At 31.4% G+C, this 16,274-nt stretch overlaps 1 protein-coding gene across 4 annotated transcripts in view; it reads right to left on the reverse strand.

Moving 5' to 3' along the window:
• Positions 1 to 16,274, reverse strand: part of SUPT3H (SPT3 homolog, SAGA and STAGA complex component) — a 675,661-nt gene that overhangs the window by 461,539 nt on the left and 197,848 nt on the right. The gene's annotated exons all lie outside the window — the stretch shown is intronic.

Here is a 16,274-nt window from a genome sequence, read left to right on the forward strand (position 1 = left end):
ATTAGCTGTCATTAGTATTCACTTGAATTTTTCTCTAAAAGCTCCTCAACACGTTTTCCTTTCTCCATTCTCTCTTCCCTCCAGTGAATCTTCAACTCCACTGTGGCCAGACATTTTCTTTAAACAAAGAGATCATGTGATTCCTTTGCTTAAAGACCTGGCATTCAAATTATTTTACAATCTGAGACCACCCTAGTATTTTGCCTTATGTGATTCCCTTCTCTCCATATTATACTACTACACTACAGCCAAGATGGGCTCCTAAATATCCCCCCTATACTTTCTCACTTCTGTTCCCTATGATCAGAATATTCTTCCTAGACTTCTTGGCATGGTAAGTCTAATCAATCTGTAAATGGTACTTCCTCCTTAAAGTTTTCCTTTATTATCTCAGGAATCCTTTCCCCCTTGTATCATATCAAGAATTTTTTACATATACTATAATGTAAGCATTGTGAAAGCAGGAACCCCAATTTTTTTATCTCTTTTAAGCACCTAGTATACAGCCCTCCATACAGAAAACATTTAATATAAATATACTTAATGAAAGGGGGAAAACTGATAAACTTGTATTTTAATTGAGTAAAACAACTGATTTATTTTTTCATTTTCATTCCTAATTACATTCCTAATTTGGGGGGGGAGGGTTGCTAACCAAATATCTATTATTAACTTGCTGAATTGAAGGTACTTGATCTCTAAATAGCATCACAATTATATGTATCAATAAATTTTAATAAATAAAAAGCATCATCCATTGTTTAATTGTCTGGCTAAAAGACTAAATCTGGGAAAACTATCAAAACAAAGCATTGCTTTTAGAAGAGATAGCTGCAACTTTATAAAGATGAAACCTAAATCTGACTATGTAAGAAAGAATAATAATGATATACTTTCGAAGTCATCCTTTCCATTCCTTTCAACCTGCCCATATTCCTATTTCAAAATAAAACTCTTTTTATTTTCCATTCTATTTCTTGACTTCTGATTACAATGACTGTAAAAGGTCACAGAGGAAGCAGGTCTTCTATATATACTCCAATTATATATGCTCCAATAATGATATAAAATGAAGAAATCTGAAGAGAAATATCAGTAAACACACTTATCCAGACTTGAACTGAATGAAAAGAGTGCTACAAAGAGGAAATATATTTGGTCAGGAAAAGCCAACGTGAGTTCAGATGAGACTGGAAGCCTAGAGAAGCACTTCAATTGAGGGAATAGAAGCTCATATCTGTGCCCAGACTGAGAGTGTGGATGGGGACTGAAGACACAGTAGGTCCTAGAACTTGGAGGTCCTGGGAAGAATGGAGGCCTGCAATAAGACCCACACTTGGGACAGGAGAAGAGAGCTCTAACCAAGAAGAATGAAGCTAGTCAACTTCTAAGAGAAGACACACCAGGGGGCATAGAGGCAATGAAAATCAAGGTCAATATAAAATAGGGCCTGACCATCCCATCCAAGAGAATGAAAAGTTACTGTTGTTTAGTCATTCATTCAGTTGTATCTGACTCTCCATCACCCCATGGACCTATGAAATTTTCTTGTCAAAGATAACTGGAGTGGTTTCCCATTTCCTTCTCCAGTTTTATACAGGGAAAGTTTAGGTGACTTGCCTAGAGTCAAACAGCTACTAAGGGTCTAAGATTAGATATGAACTCTGGTCTTTCTGACTCCAGACCAAATGCTCTACCCACTGTACCACTTAGCTGCCCTTGGAATGGAAGGATAAAGCACCTAATGCTGGTCCCAAAATGTTCTCCAAAGCACCTAATGTTGGTCCCAAAATGTTCTCCAACTATAGAACAGAACTTACCTATTTAAATATGTACATATATACTACATATGTATACATATACATGAATAATCAGAAGTAGACAACAAATTTTATATCTCTAGATACTTTGCAGAAAAAGAGAAAAAGAACAGATCAATAAATCTGGAATGAAGTTCCAAAAACTGCAAAAGCAACAAATCAAAAAACCCCAATTAATCACAAATGCTGAAAATCTGAAATTCACATAAATGAAAACTTAAAACAAATTTATCAATAAAACTGGAAAGTTTTTTTAATTATTAAAATAAACTATTTGCAGGGGCAGCTAGGTGGCGCAGTGGATAAGGCACTGGCCCTGGATTCAGGAGTACCTGAGTTCAAATCCAGCCTCAGACACTTGACACTTACTAGCTGTGTGACCCTGGGCAAGTCACTTAACCCCCATAGCCCTACAAAACAAAACAAAAACAAAACAAAAATAGACTATTTGCTACATTGATCACTGATTAATTTAGAGAGAAAATCAAACTGGCAGCAAAACTAACAAGAGAATTCACATCAAATAAAGGAAAAACAGAGGAAATTATATCATATAAAATAGTTTGTAAAATCACATAGTAAACTAGGTGTGGTGACCTGCACCTACAATCCTTCCTACTGGTAGAGGCTGCAATGGAAGATAGTATTATTTTGGGAGTCCTGAGCTACAATAGGACTAATGGATTGAGTGTCTAAACTAAGTCCAGAACCAATTTGGTAAGCCTCCAAAGAAGGGGACCCACTAGGCTACCTAAAGCGGGGTGAACCCCCTCTGCCAGAAATGAAGCAAGTCAAAGCTTCCATGAGGATCAAGCAGTGGAATTGGGCCCATGAGAGGATGCTGCAATTTCAGACAGGTAGAGATGGGAAGACCCACCCTGCCATTCCCCCAAAGTGTGACAAAACCAATAAACAAATTCAATGAATGAATATTTACCAAAAAATAAAATAAAATAAAATACACAGTATAAGAGAAAAACAAATAAAGAATTTAAATAAATAAATCTTTTTTAAAAACTGGATAGGCTATAATAAATTTCCAAAGAGATGAGAGGGTAAAGATTCAGTTAGATTTAAAAGTTAATTTTATCAGCAAACATCCAAAGAACGATGAAATTTTAAATTACATAAACTATTAAAAAAGGGACAATAACAAGTTTTGTCTATGAAATAAATATTGTCTTAACATCTAAAGCAAGAAAAGCCAGAAAGTGAACTATAGACTAATGAACATTATTACTTAATTATTGAATATTGTACCTAATGAATATTGGTACAAAAATGATGAATAATTCACTAGAAAAAATATAGCAGAATATTCTACAAGATATATACCAGGATAGCAGGTTGGTTCACTATGAGGAAAACTGTAAACAAAATAGACCACATTAATAATAAAATAAGTGCATGAATAAATTAACAGATGCAGAAAAAGTCTGTGACAAAATATAACATCCATGACTAATGAACTATTAGGAGCAAAGGAATAAATGCACTTTTCCTTAATATTTTAAATAGTGTCTACCTAAAAGAAGTAGAATTATCTGTAAAACATAAATACTTAAGGCCTTTTCAATAACATAAAGAATAAAGCAAGGATTTTCATTGTCACTACTGATATTTGATATGTAGAATACTAACTGTAACATTAAAAAGAAAAGGAATAAGCAAAGGCAAAGAGGAAACAAAATTACTGCGTTTGCAAATAATATAATGGTCTAATTGGAGAAACTAAAAAATAATTGAAATAATAACTGCATCAAAGTAGAAGGACAGAAAATGAAATCACACAATCATCCACATTTTTCATAATGCTATCAATAAAACCAAACAGGAAGAGACAAGGACATTTCATTCAAAATAAATATGGAGGGGGCAGCTAGGTGGCGCAGCCCTGGCCCCTGGATTCAGGAGGACCTGAGTTCAAATCCAGCCTCAGACACTTGACATTTACTAGCTGTGTGACCCTGGGCAAGTCACTTAACCCTCACTGCCCCACCAAAAAAAAAAAAAAACCCAACAAAAAAAAGTGGGCTCAAAATCCAAAATAAATATGGAACGTATAAGATAAGTGCGTATAGATAACCTATCAAGACACAGAAATATGACTACAATTACAAAATACTCTTTAGACAGGGCAGCTAGGTGGCGCAGTGAATAAAGTACCAGCCTTAGATTCAGGAGGACCTGAGTTCAAATTTGTCCACAGACACTTGAAACTAGCTGTGTGACCCTGGGCAAGTCATTTAACCCTCATTGCCCCACAGAAAGAAAAGAAAAGAAAAAACCAAAACACTCGTTAGAGAAATAAAGATAGACCTAAGTAAATATAGGGATAATAACTTCTCATGATTAGGCTGTGGCCATATAATAAAAAGGACAATACTACTTTTAGTTATTCATTACAATACCAACTAAATAAAAAGTTTAGGGATAGAAAAAAATCATATAAAATCATCTAGAGGAAACAAAGTTCAAGAATTTCAAGAGAAAATAATGAGAAAATGTGGGAAGGGTACCTAGTAGAACTAGATCTCAAATAATATCATACTGCTCCATCAAAATTAATTGAAACTGGTCTAAAGAAGCCAAAAAAGTAAAGGTGTTCAGTGAAACAGATTAGAAACATACTATATGGAAGGAAATAAATATAGAAGCACAGTTTCAATAAATCCAAAGCCACTAAACTATAAGGTTTAGGACTTAATATTTGACAATGACTGGGAAAATAAGAAAACAGTCTACCAGGAAGCAGGTTTAGTCGAAAACCAATACTACAATAAGCTCAAAATGAATACTTGGCTACTTATATGAATACTTGATCTAGATAGTAATATATGACCAAAACTTAGCACACTGACTCGCACATAGGAGGCACTTAATAAATGCTTATTGATCAAATGTTAGAAAATATACATAGTAAACAAGTAAGAGAATAGTGAAAGACTATGGACAGGGGAAGAGTTCTTGACCAAACAAACTATGGATAAGATTGTTGCTGTTCAATCATTTTTAGTCATGTCTGACTCTTCATGACCCCCTTTGGGGTTTTCTTTGGCAAAGATACTGAACTTATTTGCCATTTCTTTCTCCAGATCATTTTACAGATGAGGAAACTGAGGCAAACAAGGTTAAGTGACTTGACCAGGGTCACACAGTTAATACATGTTTGGAATCCTATTTTCATTTGGATCTTCCTGACTCCAGGTCCAATGCTCTATGCATTAAGCCACCTAGATGCTCTAGATAAGATTACAGAAGATAAAATTGAGCAAGTTTGGTTACTCAAAATTAACATTTTATTTTCATAATCAAAATCAATGCAGGTAAAATTAGAATGGAAACAGTGGATCAGGAAAAAGAATCTTGCCAACAAGTTTTTCTAATATCCAACATCTATACAGAATTTATATATATATATATATATATATATATATATATATATATATATATATACACATACATGTTATTTATGTATATGTGTATGCCGCACATATGTATGCACACATATGTGCACATATATGCCATTTCCTCATAGGTCAAAAGGAATGAACAAATTGTCCACAGCCACACAAAAATTCTCCAACTGACAGTAAGAGAATGTGCAAAACAAAAGGCTCTAAGTCAGACTCATCAGATTGGGAGAATTGTTGGAAAGAATCTAGGAATATAAGGACACAAATGTACTGGTGGTAGATCTGTGAATTGGTCAGACTGTTCTGGAAAGTACGTTGAAACTACATCCAAAAAGTCATTAAAGTAGTTATACCCTTTGACCTATAGGTCAAAGGCTTATATCCCCCACAAAAAATTTTAAATAAGCAAAAGAACTAATATATACAAAAATATTCACAGCACCACTTTTTTCCATAGCAAAAAGTGCCCATCTACTTGAGAATGGCTGAAAATAATATGGCATAGTAATAGAATAGAATATTCTTGCACTGTAAAGAGTGGTTGAAGGGTTCAATTCAGAGAAGCCTGGCAAGACTTGTATGAACTAATGAAGCATGAAGTAAAGAGAACCAGGAGGACAATTTATACAATGACTATATTTCAAAAAAATAACTGAAAAGTTTAAATATCCTTATCAATGGATTGGACCAATCATGAACCAACCACACCTCCAGAGTACAGAAGATGAAGCATGCCATACCTCCTGAGAAAATTGTCAACTAAAGGTAGCAAGATAAACAATTTGGACATGGCCAATGTGTGGATTTCTTTTATTTGGCTAGGTTTTATTGTTACATGTGAAGAGGGGGTGGGGAGGAGGTATGTGTAGCAGTTGTTTTGTTTGTTTGAGGGAGGGACAGGGGAATTGTGATAGTGATGCAAAAAAAGGGGCTGGGGGGAGGGGGGGCAGGAAGCATCAATGAAGCCTTTATAAAAAATCCACAGAAGATACCAGAAGAAAGTTCTGAGGAGACACTCAGATGAGAAGGAGAGCTTTGGCACTGATGCACTATATTTATTATGTACTTATTAAAAATCCCAAGATTTTCACAAAAGATTCCTGTTTTCCTATATGATCTTTATTTTTTCTGCTCATAAGTGTAGATGTAAAGTGTTCATGTTTTTGGTGTTTGACAAATTCAAAATAACAAAAAAAAAAAATCTAAAGATTTTTTTTTTTTATTTATGCACAGAGTCCCATTTGGGTATGTATTCTCTAAAGAATTTATACGAGGATGTTTAGAGAAATATTTTTTATACCAACAAAAATATTTTGATTTACATTCAACTAAACAACAATACAAGAGAAGACAATAGATAATTAACTTTTGAATTACATCCACAGTAATATTTTCATCAGAAAGCAGTTGTACTGCTTTAGAAAGGCTCCTACCATTCTAAAAATACTGTCCCACAGCTGTTTAAAATTTATTTTTTTAGACCATAGCACCACTGTTTGGTTGTTTCCAATTTCTAAAACCACAAATAGTAAAAGTGTACTCAGTCTACTGCAAACATAAATAGCAAATGCACGCTTCAGCACTTTTTAAAGGATATGGAAATTGGCAACAAAAATGCAGTTCATGTTGAAAATTTACGATGGTTCTGCCATATTTCTTCAGAAATACAATCAGGTAAAAATTAGGAAGATCTCAACCAGCTGGGTGGCATTTTTGGGTTTTTTTTACTTATATTTTCTCTAACTGAAAGACTTTCATTATGCAACTTCTGGCACCCGATAAAATAGAGCAATGGTACCTTTGCTAAAAACCACAGTTTCTTTGGTTATGTTTAGCATTACACAAACATCTTTCACCTTAGATATCCTCTTCCATTAGAGTGTTTAATTTGAAATAATCTGGGGCATATTATTTTTTCAGAATATTATGCTTTCTGGATAACATTAAGCATACAAATCACATTTTTCCTCAGTCTTAAAAGATAATGTGTGCAGTAATTTTTTTTTTTTTGAGGCCATGGATTCTTGAAAAAAAGACTTAAAATTAATTTCTGGAAATAGGAACATTAAAAGGAAATACTTAAAAAAATGCAGATATGTAGCCAATCTTCTTCCTATAGGTTGGATTTAAATTCACATGACAAGGCTGAAAAGCTAACAAAAGCATCTATTTTATAGATAAGGTATCATTAAAGAACTAGCCAATGAGAAGGCAAATTTCAGACACAGATACTATTACCCCTTGGGTTTTATATGCTCACAGGTACTTAAGAGATAGCAAAAAACAAACAAACAAACAAACAAAAACACACCACTCATGTTCAATTCCAGGAAGATGGCTGGTGACCCTCTTGTCACAGTGATGATTCTAATAATAAGAAAGCTTTATGCAGGGTCAGTATTTTCATTTAATATTCTTATTTCCACATATTTAAGAACTGATCCTGACAGTTCTCTCATGGTTAAAAGCAAATGTACTGGAGCAGCTAGGTGGTGCAGTAGATAGAGCACTGGCCCTGGATTCAGGAGGACCTGAGTTCAAATCCGGCCTCAGACACTTAACATTTACTACCTGTGTGACCCTGGACAAGTCACTTAACCCCAATTGCCTCATGTCCCCCACCCAAAAAAAAGCAAATGTACTCAGGTTCTGGGAATGATTTACAAAAAATAACCTTTGAAGCACTCAATAAAGATTTATTAAAATAGTATTCAAAGAATCACTAAGGAAAGAGGAAGGAAAAATGGTACTGATTTAGATTTCTTTATTCTAGCTCTAACATAACCCAAAAATGACTAAATTTTTAAAAAATACAAATCTGACAAGCAATTGGTTTACGATATAATCCAATTATTCAGATACTCAAAACAAAACAAAACAGGTTGTTGGGGTTTTTTAAGTGGCTATCTTTTACACATCATGATAATTACTTTTTATAAGTAGTTTTATCATGCATACTTAACCAACATATATATTTTAAGATTCCTTAAATAAATACATAATAGGATATATTCTTTGTACCTGTTGAAAAACAGACCTATATTAACAAGAAATACCTGTAGGAATACTATCTAAAATAAACTCTATCATGCAAAATGCAAGTAAATTGAATAGGAAAGTTACAAAGCAAACATTTTGGCATCAAAGAATTGCTTTTCTATTCTTATTTTAATAAAGCTTCTTGGTTTAAATTTACAAGACAAAAATTCAAGGTTGTTAATGTTTCAGTATTTTGAATTTTAAACTTCCTATATTGTTGTACTAAATATATTTTGACTATATTATATTACGTCCCATAGGAAAAATTGGCCCAGTTTGTATGTCTAGACTTATAAACTGGATATTATGGCTAAATGCCATATAAATTCTAAAAAAATGTTTTTAATTTAATAAGACTAGATTATAATTCATAAGATGTTAAAATATCTTTTCACATCTATAATTAGCTTCTTAGTTATTCATTGGACTCTTAAGTTTATTAAAAGATTCAGACTTAATTTTTAACTGCTTGAAAATGTATAAACATTCAAATTTAACCATACTATATTTGCAATTCAAATAAATATTTAAGCATAATTCTCCAGGAATTCCATGAAATTATTATTTTGGATAATTTAGCCAGTCACCCTGTTAGAAAAGATGTCATCCAAAAAGAAAGGTCTTATTCGATATTCTAATACTACATTCTTTGAGGTAGCCAAAAAAAAAAAGGGAAAAGAAAAAGAAAACAAAGTGGGTACCATCAACTGGGAAATGACTGAACAAACTGTGATATATGAATACAATGGAATACTAATACATTCCACAAAGAATCAAATATGAGGAAATCAGAGAAACATGGGAAGATTTCTATGAAGTGAAGCATAGAGAATAAAACAGAACAAAGAGAATTAACATTCACAGTGACTGCAACAATGTTAAAGAAAACACTAAATGGCAACTGCTTGCAATGATCAATCTTGCTTCTAAAGAAGAGAGAAAAACATATAAGCTACCTTTCAATAAAGATATGAAGGAATGCAGGTATGTATAATTTTTTTATGGTGTCAGTACTCACTCAGTTAGGTTTGCTTAAGTTTTCCTTGTTACAAGGCAGAAGTCAGTGGGATGAAGAGCAGTGTGTGAGTAGAAGTGGTAGTGTAGATGGGGAAAATGTCGGTGGATACAAAAAAACCCAAAAGGAATCAATTTAAAATGAACAAATTAATAAATATGAATAAAAACATCATCCGAAAGCTCAGCTTGCTCTGTATTGCATATTATTATTTCCATAAAAGGTCTGTTTCCATGAAACACAATGTACATCAATGGAAATGATATTCAGAGACAAAAAAAATTTAGATGAAATAACCTTTCATATTAAGAACATATTTTAACTCAGGATTTAATGAACTGAAGTTAGTTACACAGTCAAAGATCTGATGCCACTTTATCTCTACAAATGGCAGAGCTAGGAGTTGTGAGCTCTGATGTGGAAAGTGATAAAGAATTTTGCAGAGAGACTATAAAAAAATCTATTAATAAATTCATATTTATTAAGTACCTACTGTGTGTTAGGAACAGGTGATGCAAAAACAAAGCAATACTACTGAAACTAAAAATTCCTCTTAGTATCTTATATTGATTAAAATATTTTATTTGTATTATAAATTAATTATAAATTGTAATGCTTTGTATCCAGTAGAATATAAGATCCCTGAGGGCTCTTTTACTTTTGTCTTTGTATCCAAGATATCCTGCACATAGTTATGTGCTTTATTAATGCTCATTTGAATTTATATTAATAAAATAATTTGTATTTTTCAGATGCAATTTAGGAAAAATGAGAACAGGAAAATTTACGTTTTAAAATGAAAAAATTTAAAGTGTATTAAAAGGCCATAATGGAGGATTCTCTGATGGAAAGTGATATTATTTTATTTATTTATTTTTTTTAGTTCTCAACTTTTGTTTATACATGCTTTACAATTTCAGATTTTTCTCCCTCCCACCCCTCCCTACCCCCTCCCCTAGACAGCAGGTAATCTGATATAGGTTATATCTATATATCTCTATACATATACATATAGATATATATATAGGAAAGTGATATTAATATTGTATCAGGTTGAAAAAATGAGTATTTGAAAAACAAAACTATAGTTTTATTTTTCTCTGGAGAAAGTACTGTTTAGCAAATATTTATATGCAAATATAGGTTTATACAATAATATTTATTAAGTAAAAATATTATTATTAATTTTATCCCTCAAATATTTACTAAAATTAATGTAAACAAAAAATAGTAACAATTTACTTTGACAATTTCAGCATTACAGATAAAATTAACAGAGCCAAATTAAATTTGAAAAGGGTGATTTTTGAATTAAACACTAGAAATAATAATAGCCTTAAATGATTGAATAGTAAAATGAATATTTGAGGCAATCCCTCCATTGATAAGGCTAAATTAACTAGGATAAAATGAATGTCAGTCAATTATCAAACATTTATATTCTCAAGAAACAGCACTTTCCAGAAAGTTACCATTCCCTCACAAATTTTTTAATGAGGTTGTGAAATTCATCTATAAAATATTAACTTAATGAATCCATAACAATAAATTAACGATATCTTTACTATTACATAATAATAACATATTCAAAAGAATTTAAATTTCTAAACCAAAATATATAATTTTTTACTTTGAGGCTCATAACTATGATTTTGGATTTATTGTTGCATCTATTATTGTGTTTTGAATCTCCAAAATATCCTTCCTTTTCTATTCTTTAGACTATAGCCTTTAGGTTAACTATGAGTTGAATCACACTAGCTGAAATAATGCTATTGAGAAATTTGTCATGATAAATTAAAAAGAAACTTATAACTTTATCATTCAAATGAAATTTTTTTATTATATGTGCTACACTTAAACTTTCCAGCATGGAGCACTGTTCTGAGCAGGAGCAAAGAATAAGTATTAATCAGGTTCTGATGGCAATAACTTCACAATAAAATATTATTATTGAGTTTGCTAATGTATGTGGTGTTAACTTAAAAGATAAATAAATGCTATAAGAATTTATTAGAACTATATTTTTTCTTTAAAAATTATATATTGTACTTCTCGCTGCATATGTTGACTTCCATTTTTTGGAATAGAGACTCTATGCTATAAATGAATTCTCAAAAAAATTAACCAGACTATATTATTATAACTAACATTTGTAATATCATCAACAGAAAATTTCATATCCCTAAAACATAATTTTAAATGTACTTATTTTTCATAGAACTTTAAAAGGGATAATTTTATAAGCACTACTGAAGAACATGTTTATTGAAGTGCTTTATTGAATGAATATGTGTAATATAGGACAAATAATATATTTTTCTCATTTTAATATGAATTTGCCATGAATTCTATGATACCAACTGCAACTGAACCTATTTAATACAGTGAAGTACTGTGGTTTCAACTGAAAAGCTTAGATAATAAGATATATGTTAAGGCATTTCATAATAAAATTAGTTTTTTCCTACATATCCTTAAACTATCTTAAGACCATTTGTTTGACTTCTCTTTTTCCTATTGTGAGAAATATCTGACTATTTTAGGATACATCATATTCCAAGAGATAGAGTAAAAACAGAAGATGAACTATCCCAAACTGCCAAGATCACTATGTTTGGTAGCTTCATTTTTTATACAATGATTCTGTATTCTTGCAGTAATACCATTTATGATGCTATTTTAAACTACTAGTAAAACACATCTTTTTGTTTCTGTTTGGCTATTTTTCCTACCGTGAACCCTAAAAAAGGAATATCTATCAGTGTCATGAAAAAATTTTATTTCAAGAAATGTTTTCCTTTTATGCAATATACGGCTTTGAAGTAGATTTTCAAAGATCAGTTGAACATTATATGTTGCTTTAAGACCAGAGCCTTATTTACATGAGTCTGTGGCTTAACTGACAGGGATTTTTCTGTCACAGTCAAAGGCAGGCAGTTTGTTTCTTAAATACCATAATCCAGTTTCAACCCAGATAGGCATATGCAGGAGAGAGGCAGTCAGTAAAATATATTAGATTAGATTGTCTTGACATCTCAATAATAATTTCTAAGATTCATTACTTTGGGTTGAAGACAGGAGAAAATGAAAAGCCAGTGATGGGTGGAAAGGAAATATTTGTAGGTTTCAAAATAAATTAGTAACACATACTAACATATTTCCTAAATGTATTACATAGTTGTAGATTTGGGGGTTTTTTTCTTTCACTTTCTTGACAAAAAAATAAGAGTAAATAAAACAAAGCTAATTTTTAATAGAAAGCTAAACGTTCCCATTTTATAATCTTCTGAAAATCTGACAGTAGACAAATACACACATCACAAATTTTTCTTCCAGAGTTTTGGTTCTTCTGTTCTAGTTACTCAAGAGGAAATGTGAGGTATATATGTACATAGGAGACACAATAGTTTCCCTAATTCACAATAAAGGAAACTATTCATTAATGAAGATCAGGCATCTATATAATGGTCAAACTAAATTAATTAAACAATAATTTACAGTTTTAACTAAGTCATTTACAAGGAAATGATGCTATACTAATAAAGTTTTAGATCTTTATTACAGCTTAAGTAGAGTGTTGATTAAAATGATCTGCCCTTATAAAATATAAAAAATAATGTTATTTTTAATATTTCAGACATTTGAAATGCACCACACACGTGCACATGCAAGCGCATGTGCAACACACCCACACACATACACACCTGATTCAAATATGCAAAGGACTCTTATTTGAATATAAAGGAATGCCCCAGAGAAGAATGAATGAAATTTTTATTTGTAAAAACAAGCCCAAGTTATGTCAGAACCATTTTTCTAAAAAATAGTCAAAGGAAGAGGATAAACTTTTGTCAGGTTTATAGTTAACACATTTAAAAAGTAGAACCAACACTTTTAACTTGGATTATACTATTGCACATACTGTGTTGTTTTTAACTGGAACATGATTTTGTTTTCAATGTCAATTCCCTGAAAAAAAATCTGATTTAATTATCGTATCTATGAAAATCTTAGCCCCTTGACTTAAAACAAGGTCTTCCTTATAGTCAAAAAATAAGTATCAATGTAACTCAACTTTTTACCAAGCAAATGATGTAAATGCTTTTGGTAACCCATAAATTTAGACAATATAATATTTCATTTTACAGTTAAATAACTACTGTAGTTACTGAAATAGTCTGAACATTTTGGTTTCAAAAGATATTAATATTTATATAATAGTAATCGATTTACATTTAAAATCCTTTTTTAAAAAATTTGATACTTCCTTTGTTGATTTAGCTACCCTCTATGCATAAATGATTATATTTTTGTTCCTTAAGATTTAATATGGGAAATGTAAAACACAGATAATCTCATTAAATTCTTCATTAAATGCCCAACTTAAAAGTATCTGTAATTTATTTTAATTGCTTCAGTTGCCCTCTCTCAGGAAGAGTATTTTTCATTTTCAGTGAATAATGTTTCATATTAGCCAAATGGAGGAAGTTAAATGACCATTGGAATGTGATTATCTATAATATTACTTATTTCATATTCATGTTTTGAAAAATAAATTAAAAGGTCATCACATTCTCTTAGGTTTGCATAAACTTTTTTTAAAAGAAACTCAGCTAAAAGTGAAAAGAATATAATATGTATAATTTTATACCAATTTTAATCATTTTAACAGTATTTTTATTACCCAGTATGGAATGGATTATAGTAAATGCATTTCACACATGCTGTTTCTTATTCAAAGGGAAATAGAGAATAGGATGTGGAGAACTTATAGCCAAATTTTCATTTAGATCCAAGATTCATGGACGCCACTGTAATTGAAAGACCTTCCCAACCAGATAGCTGTAGACTTCATTTTCCTTTAAAATAATACTTCTTTTACATCAGTTCCAACTAAAACATTAATGTTCTCAAACTTTAGTAAAGTTTTGTCTTGGGCTTAGTTTCCAAGAGATTGTGTTTGATGAGGTTGTTTTTGTTGTTTGAAATTACGAATGCTTAACTAACTATTCAGTGTTAAATATTTAACTCTTTTCACATTTTAATAATACTTTAATATATCACAACATAAACCAAATCGTTCTTTTAGCTAATTGATTCCCAAACATTTTAATGCAGTTACACCCTTGTTTTTACTTGAGGTTGCCAATGTTTCTCCTTAAAGTGGTGGATGGCAAGTATGAATGCTTTTAAATTTAAGTAAGTTTTAAATTAATTATACTTTCATTATATGCATTTCATTATACCCTTTGAGATAACTAAAGATACTGCAATACACTGAAAACCAAGAATGGAAATCACTGCTCTACGTTTTTTAGGATATGTTTTGTTTCTGTTAAACTATCTGGTTTTGGAAAGGGAAAACTAATCACGCACCATATATCACAGGACATAAAACATTTTCAAAAACTATTTAAATTGATGGTTCATTTTAGAAGAGTAATAGAATATTAGAGCTAGAAAAGACATTAGAGATCAAACCCTCTAATTTGACAGATACAAGAACTATGTCTAAAGGAGGTTAAGATCATTAGCCAGCATCAAATTTATATAAAGTATAGGATTTATTATAAAGATTTAAATATGTAAAAAGTACTTACATTGCTTATGTACATGTAAACTGAGTAGCATTATTTATACTAAAGATAATTTTCATATCCAATTTGACCCTAACCTACCTAATGTATCTATAAAAAGTCTTAAGATAAAGTCTAATCAAGCCAGATTCCTTACTATCTCATGTAGTCATAGGTTCCTTCATAACTCTTGTTATTACCTACCAATGTTCTTTCCACTTAGAAAATCTAGGCTTTCTTCTCTGCTTTTACAAACAGCTAGATGGTCCAGTGGATAGAGTGTTGGACCTAGAGTCAGGACAGGGTTCAAATCTGGCCTCAAATACAACTGTGTAACCCTGGACAAGTCATTTAACTTCCACTTGCCTCAGTTTCCTCATCTGTAAAATGGGATATCAGTAGCATCTACTTTACAGGGTTGTTGTGAGGATAAAATGAAACATTTGTAAACCATTTTGCAAACCTTAAAGCACTATATAAAGGCTCGCTAGTATTTATTATTATTTTCATACAAATCTTACCTCACCTTCAATGCCCAATCTAAATCCCAGCTTCCTCCATAAAAGCCTGATTTATTTCATAGACATGCCTTCCTCACTGAAGCAAAAATCTTATTAAATTGGCATACAATTTAATAATTCTCTGGCTACACACTGTACTACTATACTGTTAGTCTTGTCTCTTTAAGGACTTTAAGCCCCTCAGGGGCAGAGACCATGGATCTTCTTTTTCCCTCAAAGAGCTACTATTGAATACATGTACTTTAACAAGTATTTATTGATTGATATATTGACTGATAAATGGTTATTGCAACGATCCAGGCATGAGGTGATGAGAAAGTGAAACATTGTTCCAATGTATTTTTAGCCAAGAAATAATAAAATAATGAGATAAAAATGGACATCCAATGACATCGTAATTTTCTCAATCACCCAAGTTTGAAACATAATAATCTCCAGAATTTTACTACTTTCCTTTTAGCATATATATATATGTATATGTATCACACATATATATATATATATATATATATATATCCATATGTCAAGAAGTCTTATAAGGCAATCACACAATTCCATAATCTAACATTTGAAAGGAACTTTAGAGGACAGCTAGGACAGAAAACACTAATTCCTGATGCCCATGGTTTGGCCTTCCTATCAATTCAACATACTGATTTTTCAAGTGCCATTTCCTTATCTTATCCCCATCTTATTAGTACAATCTCCCTATTCTCATAGATTTATATAAATATGTATAATATAATTATCTTGTATTTGTTGTAAATTGATTTTATATTTATTTGTGTTTATAGTGTTGGCTTCCCTAGGAGGTTCCTTAATGGCAGAAACTTTTATTTTTGTCTATGTACCCATGGCTCCTAGCACAATGTCTTGGCAATAGG

Source organism: Dromiciops gliroides, chromosome 4 (genome assembly GCF_019393635.1).
Source record: "Dromiciops gliroides isolate mDroGli1 chromosome 4, mDroGli1.pri, whole genome shotgun sequence".
Taxonomy (NCBI): Eukaryota; Metazoa; Chordata; class Mammalia; order Microbiotheria; family Microbiotheriidae; genus Dromiciops; species Dromiciops gliroides.